Below are 21149 nucleotides of genomic sequence, written 5' to 3' on the forward strand. Positions count from 1 at the left end.
AGGGAGTGGGAGGGCTGGGGAGGGTGGGGTGGCGTAATAGGATTTCCGTGCTTTGCTCTTTACTCTCCTGCTACCTATGTAATTGACATGCTTACCACAGTCAATTAGAGATATTAAATAAAAAGAAATACGATCACTCATAATCCCACCACCAGGATGGAACCTGCCTATTTTATTGGCACATTTCCTTCCATGCGGTTTTCAATGGATTTATATCATAGACACACGCTGTCTATTCAATTGTTGATCCTGCTTCATTCAGTAAACATTAAAGCCCGCAAATCTATATTTCAGAACTATACCTTAATGGCAGTGAAACACTCAACCTTTCAATGACTAAATTTATTCAAACTATTTCCTTCTGCTGAACACTTACATTAATTCCAAGTGTTTGCTATTAAAAATGCTACTGCATTCAATTATTTGCACATAACATCTGGCAGCATCATGACAACTTTCTTAAGGTGGATTCCCAGAAGTAGAATATTTCTAGAGCCCTGGTCTGGCGAGCTGGAGAGTTTTCCATTAGAGCTGGCGGTAGCCACTCCGGGTGGGGTGCTGGTGGGCCAGGCCTGCTGAAGGCCCTTCTGTGCCAGGAGCTGACAAGTGGCTCACTGCACAGCACTCACAGAGGACACCACCTTCAGTCCCTGGCCCGCCCCAAGACAAGAGTGATTTCCTCGCAAGGAAATTGATCCCTTCTTGATCTTTCTCCCAGGGCCATTGTAAAAGCCGAGCAAGATAAGGAGTTGAAAGTGCTTCATAAACAGAAACTCTCTAATCAACAGAAACCACACCATGTAGAGGTGACATTTTTCTGATGATAATAGTTATTCTAGCCCACTGTAGAAAGTACACAAAGTAAAAAGAACTTAAAAGTTCACTTGGGGCTTCCCTGGTGGTGCAGTGGTTGAGAGTCCGCCTGCCGATGCAGGGGACACGGGTTCGTGACCCGGTCCGGGAAGATCCCACATGCCGCAGAGCGGCTGGGCTCGTGAGCCATGGCCGCTGAGCCTGCGCGTCCGGAGCCTGTGCTCCGCAACGGGAGAGGCCACAACAGTGAGAGGCTCGCGTACTGCAAAAAAAAAAAAAAAAAAAAAAAAGTTCACTTGTTTTAGAAGAATGTTTAAAGACAGGAGAACAGGACCACACTTATGAATTGTGCTCTTTTCTGTGTGTGTGTGTTTTACATCAATGGAAGATTTTTTAAATACTAATAAAGGAAAGGAAAAAATCACTGACACTTGCATCTCCAACCTTGTTCTCTTAATAATGCCTACCTTCTGCAGGGTATTTTACACTTTACAAAGCACTTTCTCCAGGTCTCATCACAACAAACTCAATAAATTCTGGAGGTGATCTTTACTATTACCCCATTTTTCAGATGAGGAACAAAGGTTCCCAGGCCTCATACAACTAATAAGTAGCAGAGCTTGCCTTGTCTACCAACCCATTGCTCAGATGACTGCCAAGGCATGTTACACTGCCCTCACTTAGCAAAAACAATATTTGACCTCCAGGAGGAGTATGATCTTAAACCCTTTGTGTGGTGGCAGCCTCTTAGCTGTCCCCCCATGATCCCTACTCCTGGTAATCACACCCGTGTATAACTGTCTCCCCTTGAGCGAGGCTAGACCCAGTGACTCAATTCTAATAGCATACTAGAATTCTAGAACAGAATGCTAGAAGATTAGGTTACAAAAGGCTAATTATGAAAAGAAAGATTATGAAAAGACTGCTCTCTCACTCTCTCTCATTCTCTCTCTCTCTCTCTCTCTCTCTCTCTCTCTCTCTCTCTGCCCTAGCTCTGGGGGAAGAAGCAAGTGAGCCATGTTATGAGTAGTCCTATGGAGAAGCCCATGTGCCAGAGAACTGATGTCTCCAGCCAACCAGTGATGAAGACCTGAGCCCCGCCAATACCCATGTGAGTGAACTTGGCAGTGGGTCTTCCCCCATTTGAGCCTTGGGATGGCTGGTGTCACCAACACTTTGACTGCAGCCTTGTGAGAGACCCTGAGCCAGAAGGCACCCAGCTAAGTCCTGTCTGGATTCCTGACCCTAGGAACTGTAAGAAATGCGTTTCTTATTTTAAGTCCCTAAGTTCTGGTTAATTTGCTACACAACAGTAGATAACTAATACACTTTGCCAAGCAACTGTTATCAGAAGTTAGGTGGGAGAAATAATGCTCATGAAAGCCTCCTGACTAAAGAATCTGCAGGGACTTCCCTGGGTGGCTCAGTGGTTAAGAATCCGCCTGCCAATGCAGGGGACACGGGTTTGATCCCTGGTCCAGGAAGATCCCACATGCCATGGAACAACTAAGCCCGTGTACCACAACTACTGAGCCCATGTACCTAGAGCCCATGCTCTGCAGCAAGAGAAGCCACTGCAGTGAGAAGCCTGTGCATCACAACGAAGAGTAGCCCCTGCTCGCCGTAACTAAAAAAAGCCCATATGCAGCAACGAAGATCCAAAGCAGCCAAAAATAAATAAATAAATTTTGAAAATAAATAAATTTCTTAAATAAATAAATAAATAATCTGCAGTCCGCACATGTCTCTAGACATTCTACTACCTTGGTCTTTTTATTTTTTTATTTTTATTTTTTTATTTATTTATTTTTGCGGTATGCGGGCCTCTCACTGTTGTGGCCTCTCCCGTTGCAGAGCACAGGCTCCGGACGTACAGGCTCAGCGACAATGGCTCACGGGCCCAGCTGCTCCACGGCATGTGGGATCCTCCCAGACCGGGGCATGAACCCACGTCCCCTGCATCGGCAGGCAGACTCTCAACCACTGCGCCACCAGGGAAGCCCCCTTGGTCTTTTTAAAGAACCAGCTCTTGGTTTTGTTTCCTTCATTATTTTCTGCTTTTATGCGGATTAACTTTTAGGGTTTTTTTTTTTTTTTACTTTTTTGCCAATGCAGGGGACACGGGTTTGATCCCTGGTCCAGGAAGATCCCACATGCCATGGAACAACTAAGCCCGTGTACCACAACTACTGAGCCCATGTACCTAGAGCCCATGCTCTGCAGCAAGAGAAGCCACTGCAGTGAGAAGCCTGTGCATCACAACGAAGAGTAGCCCCTGCTCGCCGTAACTAAAAAAAGCCCATATGCAGCAACGAAGATCCAAAGCAGCCAAAAATAAATAAATAAATTTTGAAAATAAATAAATTTCTTAAATAAATAAATAAATAATCTGCAGTCCGCACATGTCTCTAGACATTCTACTACCTTGGTCTTTTTATTTTTTTATTTTTATTTTTTTATTTATTTATTTTTGCGGTATGCGGGCCTCTCACTGTTGTGGCCTCTCCCGTTGCAGAGCACAGGCTCCGGACGTACAGGCTCAGCGACAATGGCTCACGGGCCCAGCTGCTCCACGGCATGTGGGATCCTCCCAGACCGGGGCATGAACCCACGTCCCCTGCATCGGCAGGCAGACTCTCAACCACTGCGCCACCAGGGAAGCCCCCTTGGTCTTTTTAAAGAACCAGCTCTTGGTTTTGTTTCCTTCATTATTTTCTGCTTTTATGCGGATTAACTTTTAGGGTTTTTTTTTTTTTTTACTTTTTCTTTTATTGCTTTTTCCAACTTCTTGAGGTGAATGTTTAGTTCATTGACTTTTTATCTTTTCTTCTTACTAATAACTGTATTTAAAGCTATGAATTTTCCTCTACCTACTACTTTGGCCCCTTCTCGTAGGTTTTCAGATGTTCTGCTCAATATTCCAAATGTTACCCTTGAATCAAGCCAGATGATCAGAAAGTTGTTCTCAGCACTTAGTACATGCTTAATAAATATTTATTGACTGACTGACTGAATAGCAAAAATCATCATCATCATCAGGGAAGAGTTAGAAAGTGAAACATCAATACTACAGGATTGGCTAAGTTAATGGTGCTAAGAAAATATAAATGAACTATTACATGGCCATCAGAAATCACATTTTGAGGACACCCTCAATGGCCATGGTTCCTTGCTCATGGTACAGTGTTAAGTGAATAGAGTGGCTACAAAAGCAAGTTCCCAGGACTTCAGGATGGGCCCTTACAGATCTGCCCTCACTGAATTGTACAGCAGGCCACCAGGCTGCACTGAGGGACAACAGAGAGGAGCAGCCATAACAAAGCTGCTGGTGTGTCCACCTCTGAGGTGCCAAGGAGGACATGGCCTAGCTGGCCAAACAGGGTCTCCCTCATGGAACACAAGCACAAAAGACTTGATTCAAATGCATGGGATTGAGGGCCCCCATAGAAGAAAAGTACAAAATAAAGCCAGGCCTTAAAGAGGCCAAGTCTAGTAGCAAGACAAGCTTGGGCACAGGAAACGACTAGAAAATAATTAATGACACCCCAATGGAAGGCTTCAGAAAGTCCCAGATTCCTGGGGCCGGAGGGGGTTCTCCAATGTCATTTAGAGGTCAGTACAGCTCTAGCATCTTGGTTCTAACCTCTCTGAGTTCAGTCTCCTCCTCTGTAAAATGAGAGCAATAACTGTTGTGAGGATTAAGGGAGACAAAGCCTGGCACTTCGTTAATAGTTAACAGAAGACATTTGCCATTATTATCAGGACCCCAGTGCCCTACCTGTGTCAGCTGGGAGGAAGGCTGCTCACCTCCACCTGGCGGCCAAGTCTGAGCCCCAGGCCTGTGGGAATGTTCTCCTTGCAAACTCCCAGGGCCCCATCATGACTTTTGTGAGCCTGAGGTACTTCTGCCTTCATGGGCCCCTTCCTCCATTAGAAAATATATATTATATACACATAGACATAAACATACATATATTTAATTATATTTTATGACTGCATTGAATAAATATATCAATGTTACATACGTATTTTTTAAATAAATAAATTTATTCATTTATTTATTTTTGACCGCATTGGGTCTTCGTTGCTGCATGCGAGCTTTCTCTAGTTGCAGAGAGCAGACTTATTGCGGTGGCTTCTCTTGTTGCGGAGCACAGGCTCTCGGTGCGCAGGCTTCAGTGCTTGTGGCGCACAGGCTTAGCTCTCCAAGACATGTGGTATCTTCCCCGACCAGGAATCGACCCGTGTCCCCTGCATTGGCAGGCGGATTCTGAGCCACCAGGGAAGTCCCTGAGCCACCAGGGAAGTCCCTCAATGTTATTTACTAAAGCACTTTTGTCTACCTGAAAGTTCATTTTCTCTTCTGATTTTATTTTTTTGGCCGCACCACGTGACATATGGAACCTTAGTTCCTCAACCAGGGATGGAACCTGTGCCCCCTGCCATGGAAGCATGGAGCCCTAACCACTGGACTGCCAGGGAATTCCTCTTCTGATTTTATAAGAGATTAAAACATTTTGGTGGGCCCCTAAATTGTCTGGGCCTGAGCCACTGTGTTCTGCTGGGCCTAATGGAGAGTTTGGCCTGTGGCTTCCAGCAACTGTCACCCACCAGGCCTCCTGCTGTTGGGGGACTTTGGTCCTGAGGTGTGTGGGATCCCTGCCTATCTCCTCTCCTGTCCTTCTCCTCCCAAAGAACAAACAAATCAACTCATCAGTGATATCTGTCCGCACTTCCCTCCCTGCTCATTCCCTCTCCAACTTCCTCTTTCTAAGACCAGGAGGTGCCAGGACAGAGGGGGGCTCATGGAAAGCACCGAGCTTTTGGCATCAAATAGGCAAATAACACATCCTGGCTCTGTCACCTGCAAGCTGAGGAGCCACGTCAAGTCACTTCAAGCCTCAGTTTCTTCATTTGTGAAAGGGAGCTAATAGTATCTTCTTCACGGGGTGATTGTGAGAATTTTTGTTTGTTCGTTTTGGTTTTTTTGGCTATGCAGCATGCAGGATCTTAGTTCCCCAGCCAAGGATCAAACCCGTGCCCCCTGCAGTGGAAGCGTGGAGTCCTAACCACTGGACCACCAGGGAATTCCCGATTGTGAGAATTTTTAAAGATTTTTTTAAATTAAAAAAGTTAACCTATGTAGCATGTGGGGCGCGTAATAGATGCTAAAAACTAAGTAAAGAAACAAATGTCTTCCTTCCTTGCTTTGAGGGAGGGTTCCTAAATGGGCAGAAGTTTCACCTGACACGATGAAGCTGAGTATCCAGGACAGTGGAGAGAGCAGAAGCTCGGAGCGAATTTGCAACAGGCAGCATCTAACAGCCTGGACTCTGGCTGGTGAGCACCTCCCTTCCCCTGACCCTGGAGGACAGTTCTCCTTGGGAAGCCAGTGTCCATCCTCCCAGAGCCCAGGGAGCCTGGGACTAGAGCATGATGGGTAAGGAGAAAGACGCTGGTGACAGCCAGATGTACCATCTCAAGGGGCCAAATGATCACACCAGCAAGATCAGGGCCCTGTTTCCCCTGGACAGATCTAGGGCTTATGATCTGTGCTTTCCAGTCCCTATACAGAGAAAAAAAAAAACCCTCTTATTCCCACAATCTTTCTTCAGTTGTGTTAGCCTCAGGCACAGGGAGGTCTGTCTATAGCTGTGTGACCTTGGGCAAGTCATGTAACCTCTCAGGGCTTCAGCTGGTCCATCTGCAAAATGGGAACTGTAACTGTCACACCTCACAGGGTAGATGCGGGCCTTAAGGGAGAATGTATGTGAAGTGCTAATCACAGTGCCAACCCATGTTCAGCTGAATAAATAAATGTGCGCTGTTATTAAATATTAATATCAGGTCTGCTTGGATGTCCAGCCCTGCTTCTGCAGCTCTGACCAGCTGTCCTTCAACGGACATCCACAGAGCTCTTACCTCATCTGGTCCAGGGATCTTCCTTGTTTAACCTGATTGCCAGGTTCTGTGGCCTCACCCTGCACCCCAGCTGCTGGCTGCACCTGGCCACACTCCCAGAGCACATCCTTCCAGGACTGCCTAGGTCCACTGGAGCTCTTGGGTCATCCTCGCCTCACCTGGAATTGGGGAGGGCCCTTGTGGGAGGAAGGGGAGGGTCACAGCCACTTCACTGTCTCCCCTTCTCCGCTCCTGCCCCCACGATCTTTTCACCACCCATTGGGGTCTTTGTGAAATGGAAATGACAACACCCCACTCTCCTGCTTGAAACCCTCCAGTGGCTTCTTCTCACGCTTAGAACAAATCCAAACTCCCCCCTCGGCTGACAAGGTCCCGCTGATCCGGTCCTGTCCACCTTGCAGCCTCAACTCATCACACATGCCCCCTGGCCAGGCTGACCCGTGGATTCGCCAAACTCATTCCAGCCTCCAGACTTTGTCCTTGCTGTTCCCTCCACCTAGAACTCTTCCTCAGCTCTTGGCTGGACCTTATCAGGTTGATCTTAACTCAGGGGTGGATGGATGGATGGATGGATGGATGCATGAGTGCATGGGAGGATGAAAAGGTGAATAGGTGGTTGGGTGGGTGGGTGAGGGGTGGATGGACGAATGGGTGGCTGGATGGTAGATCGGCAGCAAGAAGCACTCATCACAGGGCTCAGAAGGGGGGGTATTTTCAGTGGCTCCAATCCAGTGGTGCGTTGCCCCTTCACTTCCTCTTCCCCCCACCCCCTCCCAGCATGTTACCCAGGTCCTTTGGACCAGGGAGGCTCCTTCTCAGGGTCATACCTACCTATGCACATGTGGTACTGGGTGGATTTACACAAGAGACCATAATGTTCTATGTTCTGCTTCTTATAAGTGGAAAGAAGAACATTTTTTCCGCAGAGAACATCTCTCTAGAAATTAAACAATAAAGCAAACTGTTTCTGTTACTTGGGTAGTCCTGGAGTGCCCTTCCTGGGGGAGAGGAGACCTCATCCCTGAGCCCTGTGCCTTCCCCTGCGTCCAGAGCACCCAGTCTTCCTGTGGACAACGGGGGCTTGGATGCCTTAATGGCCTGGTCACAGCTGATGCGGCAGATCCATGGAGTACAGAAGCAAACACCTGGATTACAGCTCCCAGCCGAGAATTCCCGCCTGCGCCCAGCTCCTGATCGGCATGTGAATTATAGCTCAATAAAGCTATTTTAAAAATCAGAGTTTCCCTAGAGTTCGTAATGACAACTTATTTTCACTTATTTTCCTTTTAAGACCCCACCTGGAGTCTGGGTTCCAGCTACAGGGCACAGCCATGGTGTTTTCTGAAGGTTGCAGAAGGGGAAACCTCTCTCCAAGAGAGAGAAAGCATTTGCCTCCTCCTGCTGGCCACTGAGAGAACAATCTAAATTAGGTTGACAAATAGACTGTCAACTGCTAAGCACTTATCTAAAAAAAAAAGAGAGAGAGGAAGAAAAGAAAAAGAAAAAGAAGACATGCATGTGATTTAAAAAGCACTTCACGGGCTTCCCTGGTGGCGCAGTGGTTGAGAGTCCGCCTGCCGATGCAGGGGACACGGGTTCGTGCCCCGGTCCGGGAGGATCCCACGTGCCGCGGAGCCGCTGGGCCCGTGAGCCGTGGCCGCTGAGCCTGCGCGTCCGGAGCCCGTGCTCCGCAACGGGAGAGACCACGGCAGTGAGAGGCCCGCGTAGCACAAAAAACAAACAAACAAACAAACAAAATAAAAAGCACTTCACAAAGCTCAATAGGGCTTTACAGGGAAAAGCAAGTCCCCCAACCACCCTGGTCCCCACGGCTACTCAGAGGCAAATACCCTTCTCCTGCTTCCTTCCAGAGATGCCCTACACACCACACAGGTGTAAGTGTGCCGCGCTGTCTCGTACCTTGCTTTTATTCTCTTAATATATCTTGAAGATTGTTCCATATCAGTAAAACACTTTTCTCTTTCCAAAGGCTGTGTCCGCCTACTCTGAGATCCAGCAAATGGGAAACTGAGTTGGACATACATGCAGTTTGAGTTTAGTAGGTTATAGTTATAAGGTTCACAGTCAACTTCCAGAATAGTTAGGTGATTGCTAGCATCCTAGTGTAGGGAATGGTTCCCAGAAATACTCCAATCACCCATACCCAGTCACCGTGTCAATTCACCTGGTGTCCTGACATAAAGGTGCAGGGACACAGGTCACATCACTACATCACCATGACACCTAGGCACCTGACATGGGAAGAATGTGGGAAATGGAGGAGAACCCAGGTCTGCGTTGTATAGAGCCAGAAGCTAGTCTATGGAAAACTGTGCCAATTCTCAGCCGTGTAGACTTACATGTGGAGGATTGAGTTCCCACTGATCTAGTTACAGCAAAAGTCCACGCCATTGGGAACGCAATTAATAACACAGCATATCTAATTATTCTCTCTCTCTCTCTCTCTCTCTCTCTCTCTCTCTGCCCTAGCTCTGGGGGAAGAAGCAAGTGAGCCATGTTATGAGTAGTCCTATGGAGAAGCCCATGTGCCAGAGAACTGATGTCTCCAGCCAACCAGTGATGAAGACCTGAGCCCCGCCAATACCCATGTGAGTGAACTTGGCAGTGGGTCTTCCCCCATTTGAGCCTTGGGATGGCTGGTGTCACCAACACTTTGACTGCAGCCTTGTGAGAGACCCTGAGCCAGAAGGCACCCAGCTAAGTCCTGTCTGGATTCCTGACCCTAGGAACTGTAAGAAATGCGTTTCTTATTTTAAGTCCCTAAGTTCTGGTTAATTTGCTACACAACAGTAGATAACTAATACACTTTGCCAAGCAACTGTTATCAGAAGTTAGGTGGGAGAAATAATGCTCATGAAAGCCTCCTGACTAAAGAATCTGCAGGGACTTCCCTGGGTGGCTCAGTGGTTAAGAATCCGCCTGCCAATGCAGGGGACACGGGTTTGATCCCTGGTCCAGGAAGATCCCACATGCCATGGAACAACTAAGCCCGTGTACCACAACTACTGAGCCCATGTACCTAGAGCCCATGCTCTGCAGCAAGAGAAGCCACTGCAGTGAGAAGCCTGTGCATCACAACGAAGAGTAGCCCCTGCTCGCCGTAACTAAAAAAAGCCCATATGCAGCAACGAAGATCCAAAGCAGCCAAAAATAAATAAATAAATTTTGAAAATAAATAAATTTCTTAAATAAATAAATAAATAATCTGCAGTCCGCACATGTCTCTAGACATTCTACTACCTTGGTCTTTTTATTTTTTTATTTTTATTTTTTTATTTATTTATTTTTGCGGTATGCGGGCCTCTCACTGTTGTGGCCTCTCCCGTTGCAGAGCACAGGCTCCGGACGTACAGGCTCAGCGACAATGGCTCACGGGCCCAGCTGCTCCACGGCATGTGGGATCCTCCCAGACCGGGGCATGAACCCACGTCCCCTGCATCGGCAGGCAGACTCTCAACCACTGCGCCACCAGGGAAGCCCCCTTGGTCTTTTTAAAGAACCAGCTCTTGGTTTTGTTTCCTTCATTATTTTCTGCTTTTATGCGGATTAACTTTTAGGGTTTTTTTTTTTTTTTACTTTTTCTTTTATTGCTTTTTCCAACTTCTTGAGGTGAATGTTTAGTTCATTGACTTTTTATCTTTTCTTCTTACTAATAACTGTATTTAAAGCTATGAATTTTCCTCTACCTACTACTTTGGCCCCTTCTCGTAGGTTTTCAGATGTTCTGCTCAATATTCCAAATGTTACCCTTGAATCAAGCCAGATGATCAGAAAGTTGTTCTCAGCACTTAGTACATGCTTAATAAATATTTATTGACTGACTGACTGAATAGCAAAAATCATCATCATCATCAGGGAAGAGTTAGAAAGTGAAACATCAATACTACAGGATTGGCTAAGTTAATGGTGCTAAGAAAATATAAATGAACTATTACATGGCCATCAGAAATCACATTTTGAGGACACCCTCAATGGCCATGGTTCCTTGCTCATGGTACAGTGTTAAGTGAATAGAGTGGCTACAAAAGCAAGTTCCCAGGACTTCAGGATGGGCCCTTACAGATCTGCCCTCACTGAATTGTACAGCAGGCCACCAGGCTGCACTGAGGGACAACAGAGAGGAGCAGCCATAACAAAGCTGCTGGTGTGTCCACCTCTGAGGTGCCAAGGAGGACATGGCCTAGCTGGCCAAACAGGGTCTCCCTCATGGAACACAAGCACAAAAGACTTGATTCAAATGCATGGGATTGAGGGCCCCCATAGAAGAAAAGTACAAAATAAAGCCAGGCCTTAAAGAGGCCAAGTCTAGTAGCAAGACAAGCTTGGGCACAGGAAACGACTAGAAAATAATTAATGACACCCCAATGGAAGGCTTCAGAAAGTCCCAGATTCCTGGGGCCGGAGGGGGTTCTCCAATGTCATTTAGAGGTCAGTACAGCTCTAGCATCTTGGTTCTAACCTCTCTGAGTTCAGTCTCCTCCTCTGTAAAATGAGAGCAATAACTGTTGTGAGGATTAAGGGAGACAAAGCCTGGCACTTCGTTAATAGTTAACAGAAGACATTTGCCATTATTATCAGGACCCCAGTGCCCTACCTGTGTCAGCTGGGAGGAAGGCTGCTCACCTCCACCTGGCGGCCAAGTCTGAGCCCCAGGCCTGTGGGAATGTTCTCCTTGCAAACTCCCAGGGCCCCATCATGACTTTTGTGAGCCTGAGGTACTTCTGCCTTCATGGGCCCCTTCCTCCATTAGAAAATATATATTATATACACATAGACATAAACATACATATATTTAATTATATTTTATGACTGCATTGAATAAATATATCAATGTTACATACGTATTTTTTAAATAAATAAATTTATTCATTTATTTATTTTTGACCGCATTGGGTCTTTGTTGCTGCATGCGAGCTTTCTCTAGTTGCAGAGAGCAGACTTATTGCGGTGGCTTCTCTTGTTGCGGAGCACAGGCTCTCGGTGCGCAGGCTTCAGTGCTTGTGGCGCACAGGCTTAGCTCTCCAAGACATGTGGTATCTTCCCCGACCAGGAATCGACCCGTGTCCCCTGCATTGGCAGGCGGATTCTGAGCCACCAGGGAAGTCCCTGAGCCACCAGGGAAGTCCCTCAATGTTATTTACTAAAGCACTTTTGTCTACCTGAAAGTTCATTTTCTCTTCTGATTTTATTTTTTTGGCCGCACCACGTGACATATGGAACCTTAGTTCCTCAACCAGGGATGGAACCTGTGCCCCCTGCCATGGAAGCATGGAGCCCTAACCACTGGACTGCCAGGGAATTCCTCTTCTGATTTTATAAGAGATTAAAACATTTTGGTGGGCCCCTAAATTGTCTGGGCCTGAGCCACTGTGTTCTGCTGGGCCTAATGGAGAGTTTGGCCTGTGGCTTCCAGCAACTGTCACCCACCAGGCCTCCTGCTGTTGGGGGACTTTGGTCCTGAGGTGTGTGGGATCCCTGCCTATCTCCTCTCCTGTCCTTCTCCTCCCAAAGAACAAACAAATCAACTCATCAGTGATATCTGTCCGCACTTCCCTCCCTGCTCATTCCCTCTCCAACTTCCTCTTTCTAAGACCAGGAGGTGCCAGGACAGAGGGGGGCTCATGGAAAGCACCGAGCTTTTGGCATCAAATAGGCAAATAACACATCCTGGCTCTGTCACCTGCAAGCTGAGGAGCCACGTCAAGTCACTTCAAGCCTCAGTTTCTTCATTTGTGAAAGGGAGCTAATAGTATCTTCTTCACGGGGTGATTGTGAGAATTTTTGTTTGTTCGTTTTGGTTTTTTTGGCTATGCAGCATGCAGGATCTTAGTTCCCCAGCCAAGGATCAAACCCGTGCCCCCTGCAGTGGAAGCGTGGAGTCCTAACCACTGGACCACCAGGGAATTCCCGATTGTGAGAATTTTTAAAGATTTTTTTAAATTAAAAAAGTTAACCTATGTAGCATGTGGGGCGCGTAATAGATGCTAAAAACTAAGTAAAGAAACAAATGTCTTCCTTCCTTGCTTTGAGGGAGGGTTCCTAAATGGGCAGAAGTTTCACCTGACACGATGAAGCTGAGTATCCAGGACAGTGGAGAGAGCAGAAGCTCGGAGCGAATTTGCAACAGGCAGCATCTAACAGCCTGGACTCTGGCTGGTGAGCACCTCCCTTCCCCTGACCCTGGAGGACAGTTCTCCTTGGGAAGCCAGTGTCCATCCTCCCAGAGCCCAGGGAGCCTGGGACTAGAGCATGATGGGTAAGGAGAAAGACGCTGGTGACAGCCAGATGTACCATCTCAAGGGGCCAAATGATCACACCAGCAAGATCAGGGCCCTGTTTCCCCTGGACAGATCTAGGGCTTATGATCTGTGCTTTCCAGTCCCTATACAGAGAAAAAAAAAAACCCTCTTATTCCCACAATCTTTCTTCAGTTGTGTTAGCCTCAGGCACAGGGAGGTCTGTCTATAGCTGTGTGACCTTGGGCAAGTCATGTAACCTCTCAGGGCTTCAGCTGGTCCATCTGCAAAATGGGAACTGTAACTGTCACACCTCACAGGGTAGATGCGGGCCTTAAGGGAGAATGTATGTGAAGTGCTAATCACAGTGCCAACCCATGTTCAGCTGAATAAATAAATGTGCGCTGTTATTAAATATTAATATCAGGTCTGCTTGGATGTCCAGCCCTGCTTCTGCAGCTCTGACCAGCTGTCCTTCAACGGACATCCACAGAGCTCTTACCTCATCTGGTCCAGGGATCTTCCTTGTTTAACCTGATTGCCAGGTTCTGTGGCCTCACCCTGCACCCCAGCTGCTGGCTGCACCTGGCCACACTCCCAGAGCACATCCTTCCAGGACTGCCTAGGTCCACTGGAGCTCTTGGGTCATCCTCGCCTCACCTGGAATTGGGGAGGGCCCTTGTGGGAGGAAGGGGAGGGTCACAGCCACTTCACTGTCTCCCCTTCTCCGCTCCTGCCCCCACGATCTTTTCACCACCCATTGGGGTCTTTGTGAAATGGAAATGACAACACCCCACTCTCCTGCTTGAAACCCTCCAGTGGCTTCTTCTCACGCTTAGAACAAATCCAAACTCCCCCCTCGGCTGACAAGGTCCCGCTGATCCGGTCCTGTCCACCTTGCAGCCTCAACTCATCACACATGCCCCCTGGCCAGGCTGACCCGTGGATTCGCCAAACTCATTCCAGCCTCCAGACTTTGTCCTTGCTGTTCCCTCCACCTAGAACTCTTCCTCAGCTCTTGGCTGGACCTTATCAGGTTGATCTTAACTCAGGGGTGGATGGATGGATGGATGGATGGATGCATGAGTGCATGGGAGGATGAAAAGGTGAATAGGTGGTTGGGTGGGTGGGTGAGGGGTGGATGGACGAATGGGTGGCTGGATGGTAGATCGGCAGCAAGAAGCACTCATCACAGGGCTCAGAAGGGGGGGTATTTTCAGTGGCTCCAATCCAGTGGTGCGTTGCCCCTTCACTTCCTCTTCCCCCCACCCCCTCCCAGCATGTTACCCAGGTCCTTTGGACCAGGGAGGCTCCTTCTCAGGGTCATACCTACCTATGCACATGTGGTACTGGGTGGATTTACACAAGAGACCATAATGTTCTATGTTCTGCTTCTTATAAGTGGAAAGAAGAACATTTTTTCCGCAGAGAACATCTCTCTAGAAATTAAACAATAAAGCAAACTGTTTCTGTTACTTGGGTAGTCCTGGAGTGCCCTTCCTGGGGGAGAGGAGACCTCATCCCTGAGCCCTGTGCCTTCCCCTGCGTCCAGAGCACCCAGTCTTCCTGTGGACAACGGGGGCTTGGATGCCTTAATGGCCTGGTCACAGCTGATGCGGCAGATCCATGGAGTACAGAAGCAAACACCTGGATTACAGCTCCCAGCCGAGAATTCCCGCCTGCGCCCAGCTCCTGATCGGCATGTGAATTATAGCTCAATAAAGCTATTTTAAAAATCAGAGTTTCCCTAGAGTTCGTAATGACAACTTATTTTCACTTATTTTCCTTTTAAGACCCCACCTGGAGTCTGGGTTCCAGCTACAGGGCACAGCCATGGTGTTTTCTGAAGGTTGCAGAAGGGGAAACCTCTCTCCAAGAGAGAGAAAGCATTTGCCTCCTCCTGCTGGCCACTGAGAGAACAATCTAAATTAGGTTGACAAATAGACTGTCAACTGCTAAGCACTTATCTAAAAAAAAAAGAGAGAGAGGAAGAAAAGAAAAAGAAAAAGAAGACATGCATGTGATTTAAAAAGCACTTCACGGGCTTCCCTGGTGGCGCAGTGGTTGAGAGTCCGCCTGCCGATGCAGGGGACACGGGTTCGTGCCCCGGTCCGGGAGGATCCCACGTGCCGCGGAGCCGCTGGGCCCGTGAGCCGTGGCCGCTGAGCCTGCGCGTCCGGAGCCCGTGCTCCGCAACGGGAGAGACCACGGCAGTGAGAGGCCCGCGTAGCACAAAAAACAAACAAACAAACAAACAAAATAAAAAGCACTTCACAAAGCTCAATAGGGCTTTACAGGGAAAAGCAAGTCCCCCAACCACCCTGGTCCCCACGGCTACTCAGAGGCAAATACCCTTCTCCTGCTTCCTTCCAGAGATGCCCTACACACCACACAGGTGTAAGTGTGCCGCGCTGTCTCGTACCTTGCTTTTATTCTCTTAATATATCTTGAAGATTGTTCCATATCAGTAAAACACTTTTCTCTTTCCAAAGGCTGTGTCCGCCTACTCTGAGATCCAGCAAATGGGAAACTGAGTTGGACATACATGCAGTTTGAGTTTAGTAGGTTATAGTTATAAGGTTCACAGTCAACTTCCAGAATAGTTAGGTGATTGCTAGCATCCTAGTGTAGGGAATGGTTCCCAGAAATACTCCAATCACCCATACCCAGTCACCGTGTCAATTCACCTGGTGTCCTGACATAAAGGTGCAGGGACACAGGTCACATCACTACATCACCATGACACCTAGGCACCTGACATGGGAAGAATGTGGGAAATGGAGGAGAACCCAGGTCTGCGTTGTATAGAGCCAGAAGCTAGTCTATGGAAAACTGTGCCAATTCTCAGCCGTGTAGACTTACATGTGGAGGATTGAGTTCCCACTGATCTAGTTACAGCAAAAGTCCACGCCATTGGGAACGCAATTAATAACACAGCATATCTAATTATAAATGCACCACATGCTATTTTCTTTTGGTGGCGGGAGAATCATGTGCAATAGAATTAACCAGGATGCCTCTGTTGTAGGACACCAACCCATAACAGTACTGTACATAGCAAGTACATCTGTGTATGTCTTCAAATGTTTTATATATCGTGACTCATGGGGTTCTGTCTCATACACACCACATTTTGTTCTGACAAAGTCTGCGGCTCCTAGTGAAACAACACAGAAAATTTGTCTTTCCCAAATTTGACAAAATTAAACATTTTAGGTTTACATGACATTACCAAAAACGGATTGCAAAGCTGAGAAAAACTTTTCTAAAATAATAAAACAAAAAACATTTTGATCAAACATTCTAGAAGCCTGACTTTTCTTTCTCTTTATAGAAAATATAAGAAAGTCACTGCTATATGAAAAGCATGCATCCTCAAATTGCAGGGAAAAAAGGTAGTAAAGCAATACGTCAGGTAGTTTAGTGAAAATTTCTTATTGTTCTGACTTTATGATTATGGTGTTTGTCAGACTCTTTTTTTTAACTTTTTATTTTTTGTTTGTTTGTTTTGGCCACGCCACACGGCATGCGGGATCTTAGTTCCCCGCCCGGGATTGAACCTCCACCCTCTGCAGTGGAAGCTCAGAGTCTCAACCACTGGACCACCAGGGAAATCCCAGTCAGACTTTTAAAGTTTGTAATTTATATGAATTTTTTTTTTTGCTCTAAATAAATACCTGATTTTGCATACATAATTTTATATTCTTTTTTTTAAAGAGGTCCTTAAATTTTACAAACTTCAGCCTCCATAAAACTTGAGTTCAGCTGATCCTGATGTAAAGTGCATTTCTTACATTGGAAATCTGTCAAAAAAAAAAAATTGAAAAGCTCTGGACTAGGGACTTCCCTGGCGGTCCAGTGGTTACACCTTACAATGCAGGGGGTATGGGTTCGATCCCTGGTCGGGGAGCTAAGATCCCACATGCCTCGTGTCCAAAAACCCAAACCAAAACATAAAACAGAAGCAATATTGTAACAAATTCAATAAAGACTTTAAAAATGGTGCACATCAAAAAAAATCTAAAAAAAAAATTAAATTAAAAAAAAAAGGCTCTGGACTATATATGTTATCCCAAACCTTTCTTCTTCCAGCTCCAGAATTTTCTAAATCTGTGGGAAATGCACGCTGTCCCCTCCTCCGAGCAGCTGCAACTCTGACAGAAAGAGAAGGAAGTCCTTTTTTGGAGCTTATCCAAGTCTTTCCTGCTCTACTTGGAGTCCTTGTCCCCTAGGGAGGCAGGAAGACAAAATGCCAGTGTGCTAAGTTCCAGGGGGAGAAGTGAAGACAGAAGCCCTGAAGGTATAAGCTTTGGGGGAAAGGGAAGAGAGAGGGGTAGGACCAAAGCCCTAAATCTAGGGAACACAACAGAGGGGCTCTCCCAGTATGACAGCAGTGGTCACCACCTGGAGCTTTCTTTATTTAGCATTTACTGAGTGCACATATATATTATGTGTTCTACATTATCTTTAATCCTCTGCCAACTGAGGCTCAGGTGGTAAAAGACTTGCCCAAAGTCACATAACTCTGCTCTCTCCTGCCCTGCACACTCTTCTCTCCATCTACCTCACAGTTCCTGGGGTTCCTAAAGTTCAGTATGTACTTCCCACATACTGCCCCGTCAGCTAGGGGAGGAAATTCCTCCTCCTTTAGCTCCATGCTCAAGGGCACCTCCTCTTTCCACCTCTCACTCCACCACCAGGGTAATTGGTCTTGCCCTCCTCTGCTGCTCTTAGAATATACCCTTGCAGGACTTGTTACAGCATCGCTGGTGTTACATCTCCCTGATGCATTGTCTTCGTGGCACCACCCAGATCTGAAGTTTAGAAAACAAATTGTTCATTTATTTATGTTCTTATTAGTTTACTAGAATGTAAGTTCCACGAGGGCGGTGCCTTGCCGGTCTTATTCACCCCTGTATGCCCTGACACAGGACTTGGCACAAGGTGGGCATTCAATAATTGCTTCCAAGCGCAACCTCTACCTCAAAGTTGTGCTCCACGCTCCAAGTCTCAGAGCGCAAGAATGAATGGTACGCATCTGTCCATCAGCCAATTAACGCTGGGCAATATTTGCATATTGCCTTCCTATTGGTGAAATCCGTGGTCTCTAGTTTCCTTCCAGCCAGTGGAAGGAGGGTCATAATATCGGCCTCTGTGGCCACACCCTTCTGTAAAAACCAGATCTTCCTACCCGCTGGAAAGCGGTATGGATGGGGGTGGGGGTGCGGAACAGGGTTGCTCAGACCTTTCAGTCCCCAGCCCCTTATCCTCTAACCCCGTTGGCACACAACTTAGTCACACAGCGAGTGTGACCCTACCTGGTATACCTGAGCACCGAGCTGGGAGAGGCTGCTGTTACGAAGAGCTGGGGCAGAGGGAGGTCCGACACCAGGATCCCGCTAAGCTGCAGTGATCATCCACACCGCGCAGTCAGACCATCGGGTGGGTCTGTATTACCCCAGACGTGCCCATCTCGGATCTAAGGTCTTTGAGGAACCAGAGCAGGGAAAGGGGGTTCAGGGAGCCGGGGGTGGACTGAGCATCGGATAACGCTAACTTTGGACTGCAAATTCCTGGGCCACATCCTGGGAGTCCTACCTGAATATGAGGTTGCCCAGGAGCCTGAATTCTTCATTAGTTCCCCAGGGTATTTTGACACAGGTAGCCACCTCAGAGAAAACCAGCAGTTGGATTAGTTGATTATAGCTGCTTCAAGGACAGCTCAGGTCTACTTGCCCACCCCCTCCTAGGATTTCCCCAAGTCACTCAGAGGAACACATTTGCAAATGGTGGAGAAGGGAACAGCTGCCAAAGACCCAATTCCTGCATTTCCTGTTTCCTGTGTTGGTCCTCCTTCCTTTCAGCATCCTCACCTTCATCACCATCCTCAGATCCTTCCTTCCACACCTTCTACCCTGACACCCAGTTTGGGCCAGGCCCTACCTGCATAGCCACTTCCTGACTCCCTCACCAATCCCTGCTCTCCAGGACTCAGTGAGGCGAGCCTAGAGCCTTCACTAAAAGTACGATCTGGCTCCCCTCCCACACACACTTGCTGTGCAATATTGAGCACATTCCTGCACCCCTTCATCCATAAAGCTTATGAATAATAGTTTCAACTCATTCATTTATTCAATCCATGTTGATTGAACACCTATGTGCCAGTTACTCTTTCAAGCCTTGAGGATACATCGGTGAAGCAAATAGCTGAAATTCCTCATCCTCACCGAGCTTACATTCCAGTGGGGGAGGAAGACAGAAAACACGATGAAGAAAGGAAATAGACAGTGCTACGATAGTTAAGTGCTAAGGAGAAAAGTCCAGCAGAGAAAGTGGGTGGAGAGCATTTATTGGGGTTCACTTTGCAGACACACTTCCACTGAATTCTCACAACCGTGTTTCAGATGAGAAGCCTGAGATGGAGAGTGTCTAAGTGACTTGTCCTAGGTCATACAGTTTAGAAAGCAGTCAAGACAGAATTTGAACCCTGGTCAAATCTATGCCGTCTTAAAAAGTGAGTCTTGGCAGTGTGTACATGCCCCTAAATCAATGCGGTAAATGCGGTTGCATTTTATTTCTGTAATAATTCATTTCAGTAATAAAAGAAACAAAGGAAAAGAGTTCTAAGTACGTATTATGTTACAGCTTTTATTGAGGAATGCAATAAACATACATATCACTTTCCTGTATAATTTTAATGGCCTGTGGGGGAGAATTTAGAAAAGCGTCCCAGCTGGCTGAATGGTTGAGTTTAGGGAAAAACTGACCCAGCACATGCCTCTCAACTCTAATGAGGTCAGTTCCGTTCTGCAAGGTGAATCGAGGTCGCTTGCCAGGGCGATGGTTGTGCAGAACCAGAATCGCCAGATTCCCTGTCTCGGTCTCGCTTCCCCGGCGGGCCGCCAGGGGGCAACAGAATGCAACGGACCCGGGTAAGCCGGTAACCGGGCTCCCCCGGGCCGCGGGTGGTAAAACAGATGAAAAGGGTCTGTAATAGAGGGAGAAACGGCAGGAGAAAAGGCACTGAGGCTACGAAGTCTATTCATTCTGCCCTGCCTGACTTCAGTCTGGCACCCAGCAGTATCTTCCGCCCACTGTTGCCGCCTGGACCTCTCTAAAACAAAAGCCTGACTTTGTCACCACTACGCGTGAAACTCTTTAAGGACATCTCCAACATAGTTCACAAGAAAAAAAGCTAAACGCAGGAATTGCGTGATCTTACCCCAGCGTATTTCCAGGCCTACATCCTCTGAAGCCGTATTGAAATACTTTCAATTATCTGACCTCATCATACTCTTTCTCTCCTGTGAGCCCTGAAACTTCTGGTTCCCTCCACCTGGAATATCTTCTCACACCAGGTTTACCTGGAGAATTCTGACTGTCTTTCAGCTAAATATCACCTCCCCTGTGAAACCTCCCCTGACAAGAGAGCCCCACCCCAGTTTGGGGTAGAGGGCCCCTCCTGTGTTGCCATTACCCCGTGGGCTTCCCCTACCACGTTGTGTAATAAATATCTGACCTTGCCTTTCTCTTCCAGCGCCTGTCCCAGAGAAAGGCGAATACAGAGTGCATGGATTGCAGAATGAATGCAGGAGAGAGTACAGGGTTCCGGCTCTGCCACTTTTGTGATCTCAGACAAACTACCTGGTTCATGTTGTGAGGAGTAAATAGACAAATGTATAAAAAGTGCTTAAAACAATACCTGGAACACTGTAAGCACTCAAACTTTGACTTATTTTCACAGCGGCCAACGTACGTCATTGCCGTTTTAAGGGACCCTCCCACTTTTGCATCTAAGCGGAAATACCCGCTCAGGGACACGGAAGTGACCTCAGAGCCCCTCAAAAACATGGCCGCGGAAAGTTCCTCCGGAAGCGATCATAGACATCGCCGTGACGCAGAACGATATAGAGCGTCCCGCAGGGTTTCCATGGTGCAACCCTCAGCTCCGAGTCCCTCGGCTTCTTTTCCGGCCAGAGCGCTGTGAACAAGGCAGGCGGCTAGTCCCTCCCACGATGTTAACGCCGTTTGGAGGAGGGGTTGGGAGAGCAGGTGGCGCTCTAGGCGAGTTCGTTTGCGTCTCTATGGTGCCGAATGCTCTTCTGCTCCGCGCGTCGGGACGGACGTTGCCCCTTTAATCGGCGGAGGGCGGTGCCG

General features: G+C 47.5%; 1 long non-coding RNA gene across 1 annotated transcript; it reads left to right on the plus strand.

The window, feature by feature from the left end:
* The first annotated feature begins 9221 nt into the window (after positions 1-9221).
* On the plus strand, positions 9222-14687 carry LOC129391812 (uncharacterized). The gene is made up of 3 exons (XR_008616533.1): positions 9222-9344; positions 12572-14028; positions 14477-14687. It is a non-coding gene; the product is annotated as an uncharacterized lncRNA (long non-coding RNA).
* The last annotated feature ends 6462 nt before the right edge of the window (positions 14688-21149 follow it).

The sequence above is a fragment of the Physeter macrocephalus genome, unplaced genomic scaffold, assembly GCF_002837175.3.
Source record: "Physeter macrocephalus isolate SW-GA unplaced genomic scaffold, ASM283717v5 random_76, whole genome shotgun sequence".
In the NCBI taxonomy this organism is placed as follows: domain Eukaryota; kingdom Metazoa; phylum Chordata; class Mammalia; order Artiodactyla; family Physeteridae; genus Physeter; species Physeter macrocephalus.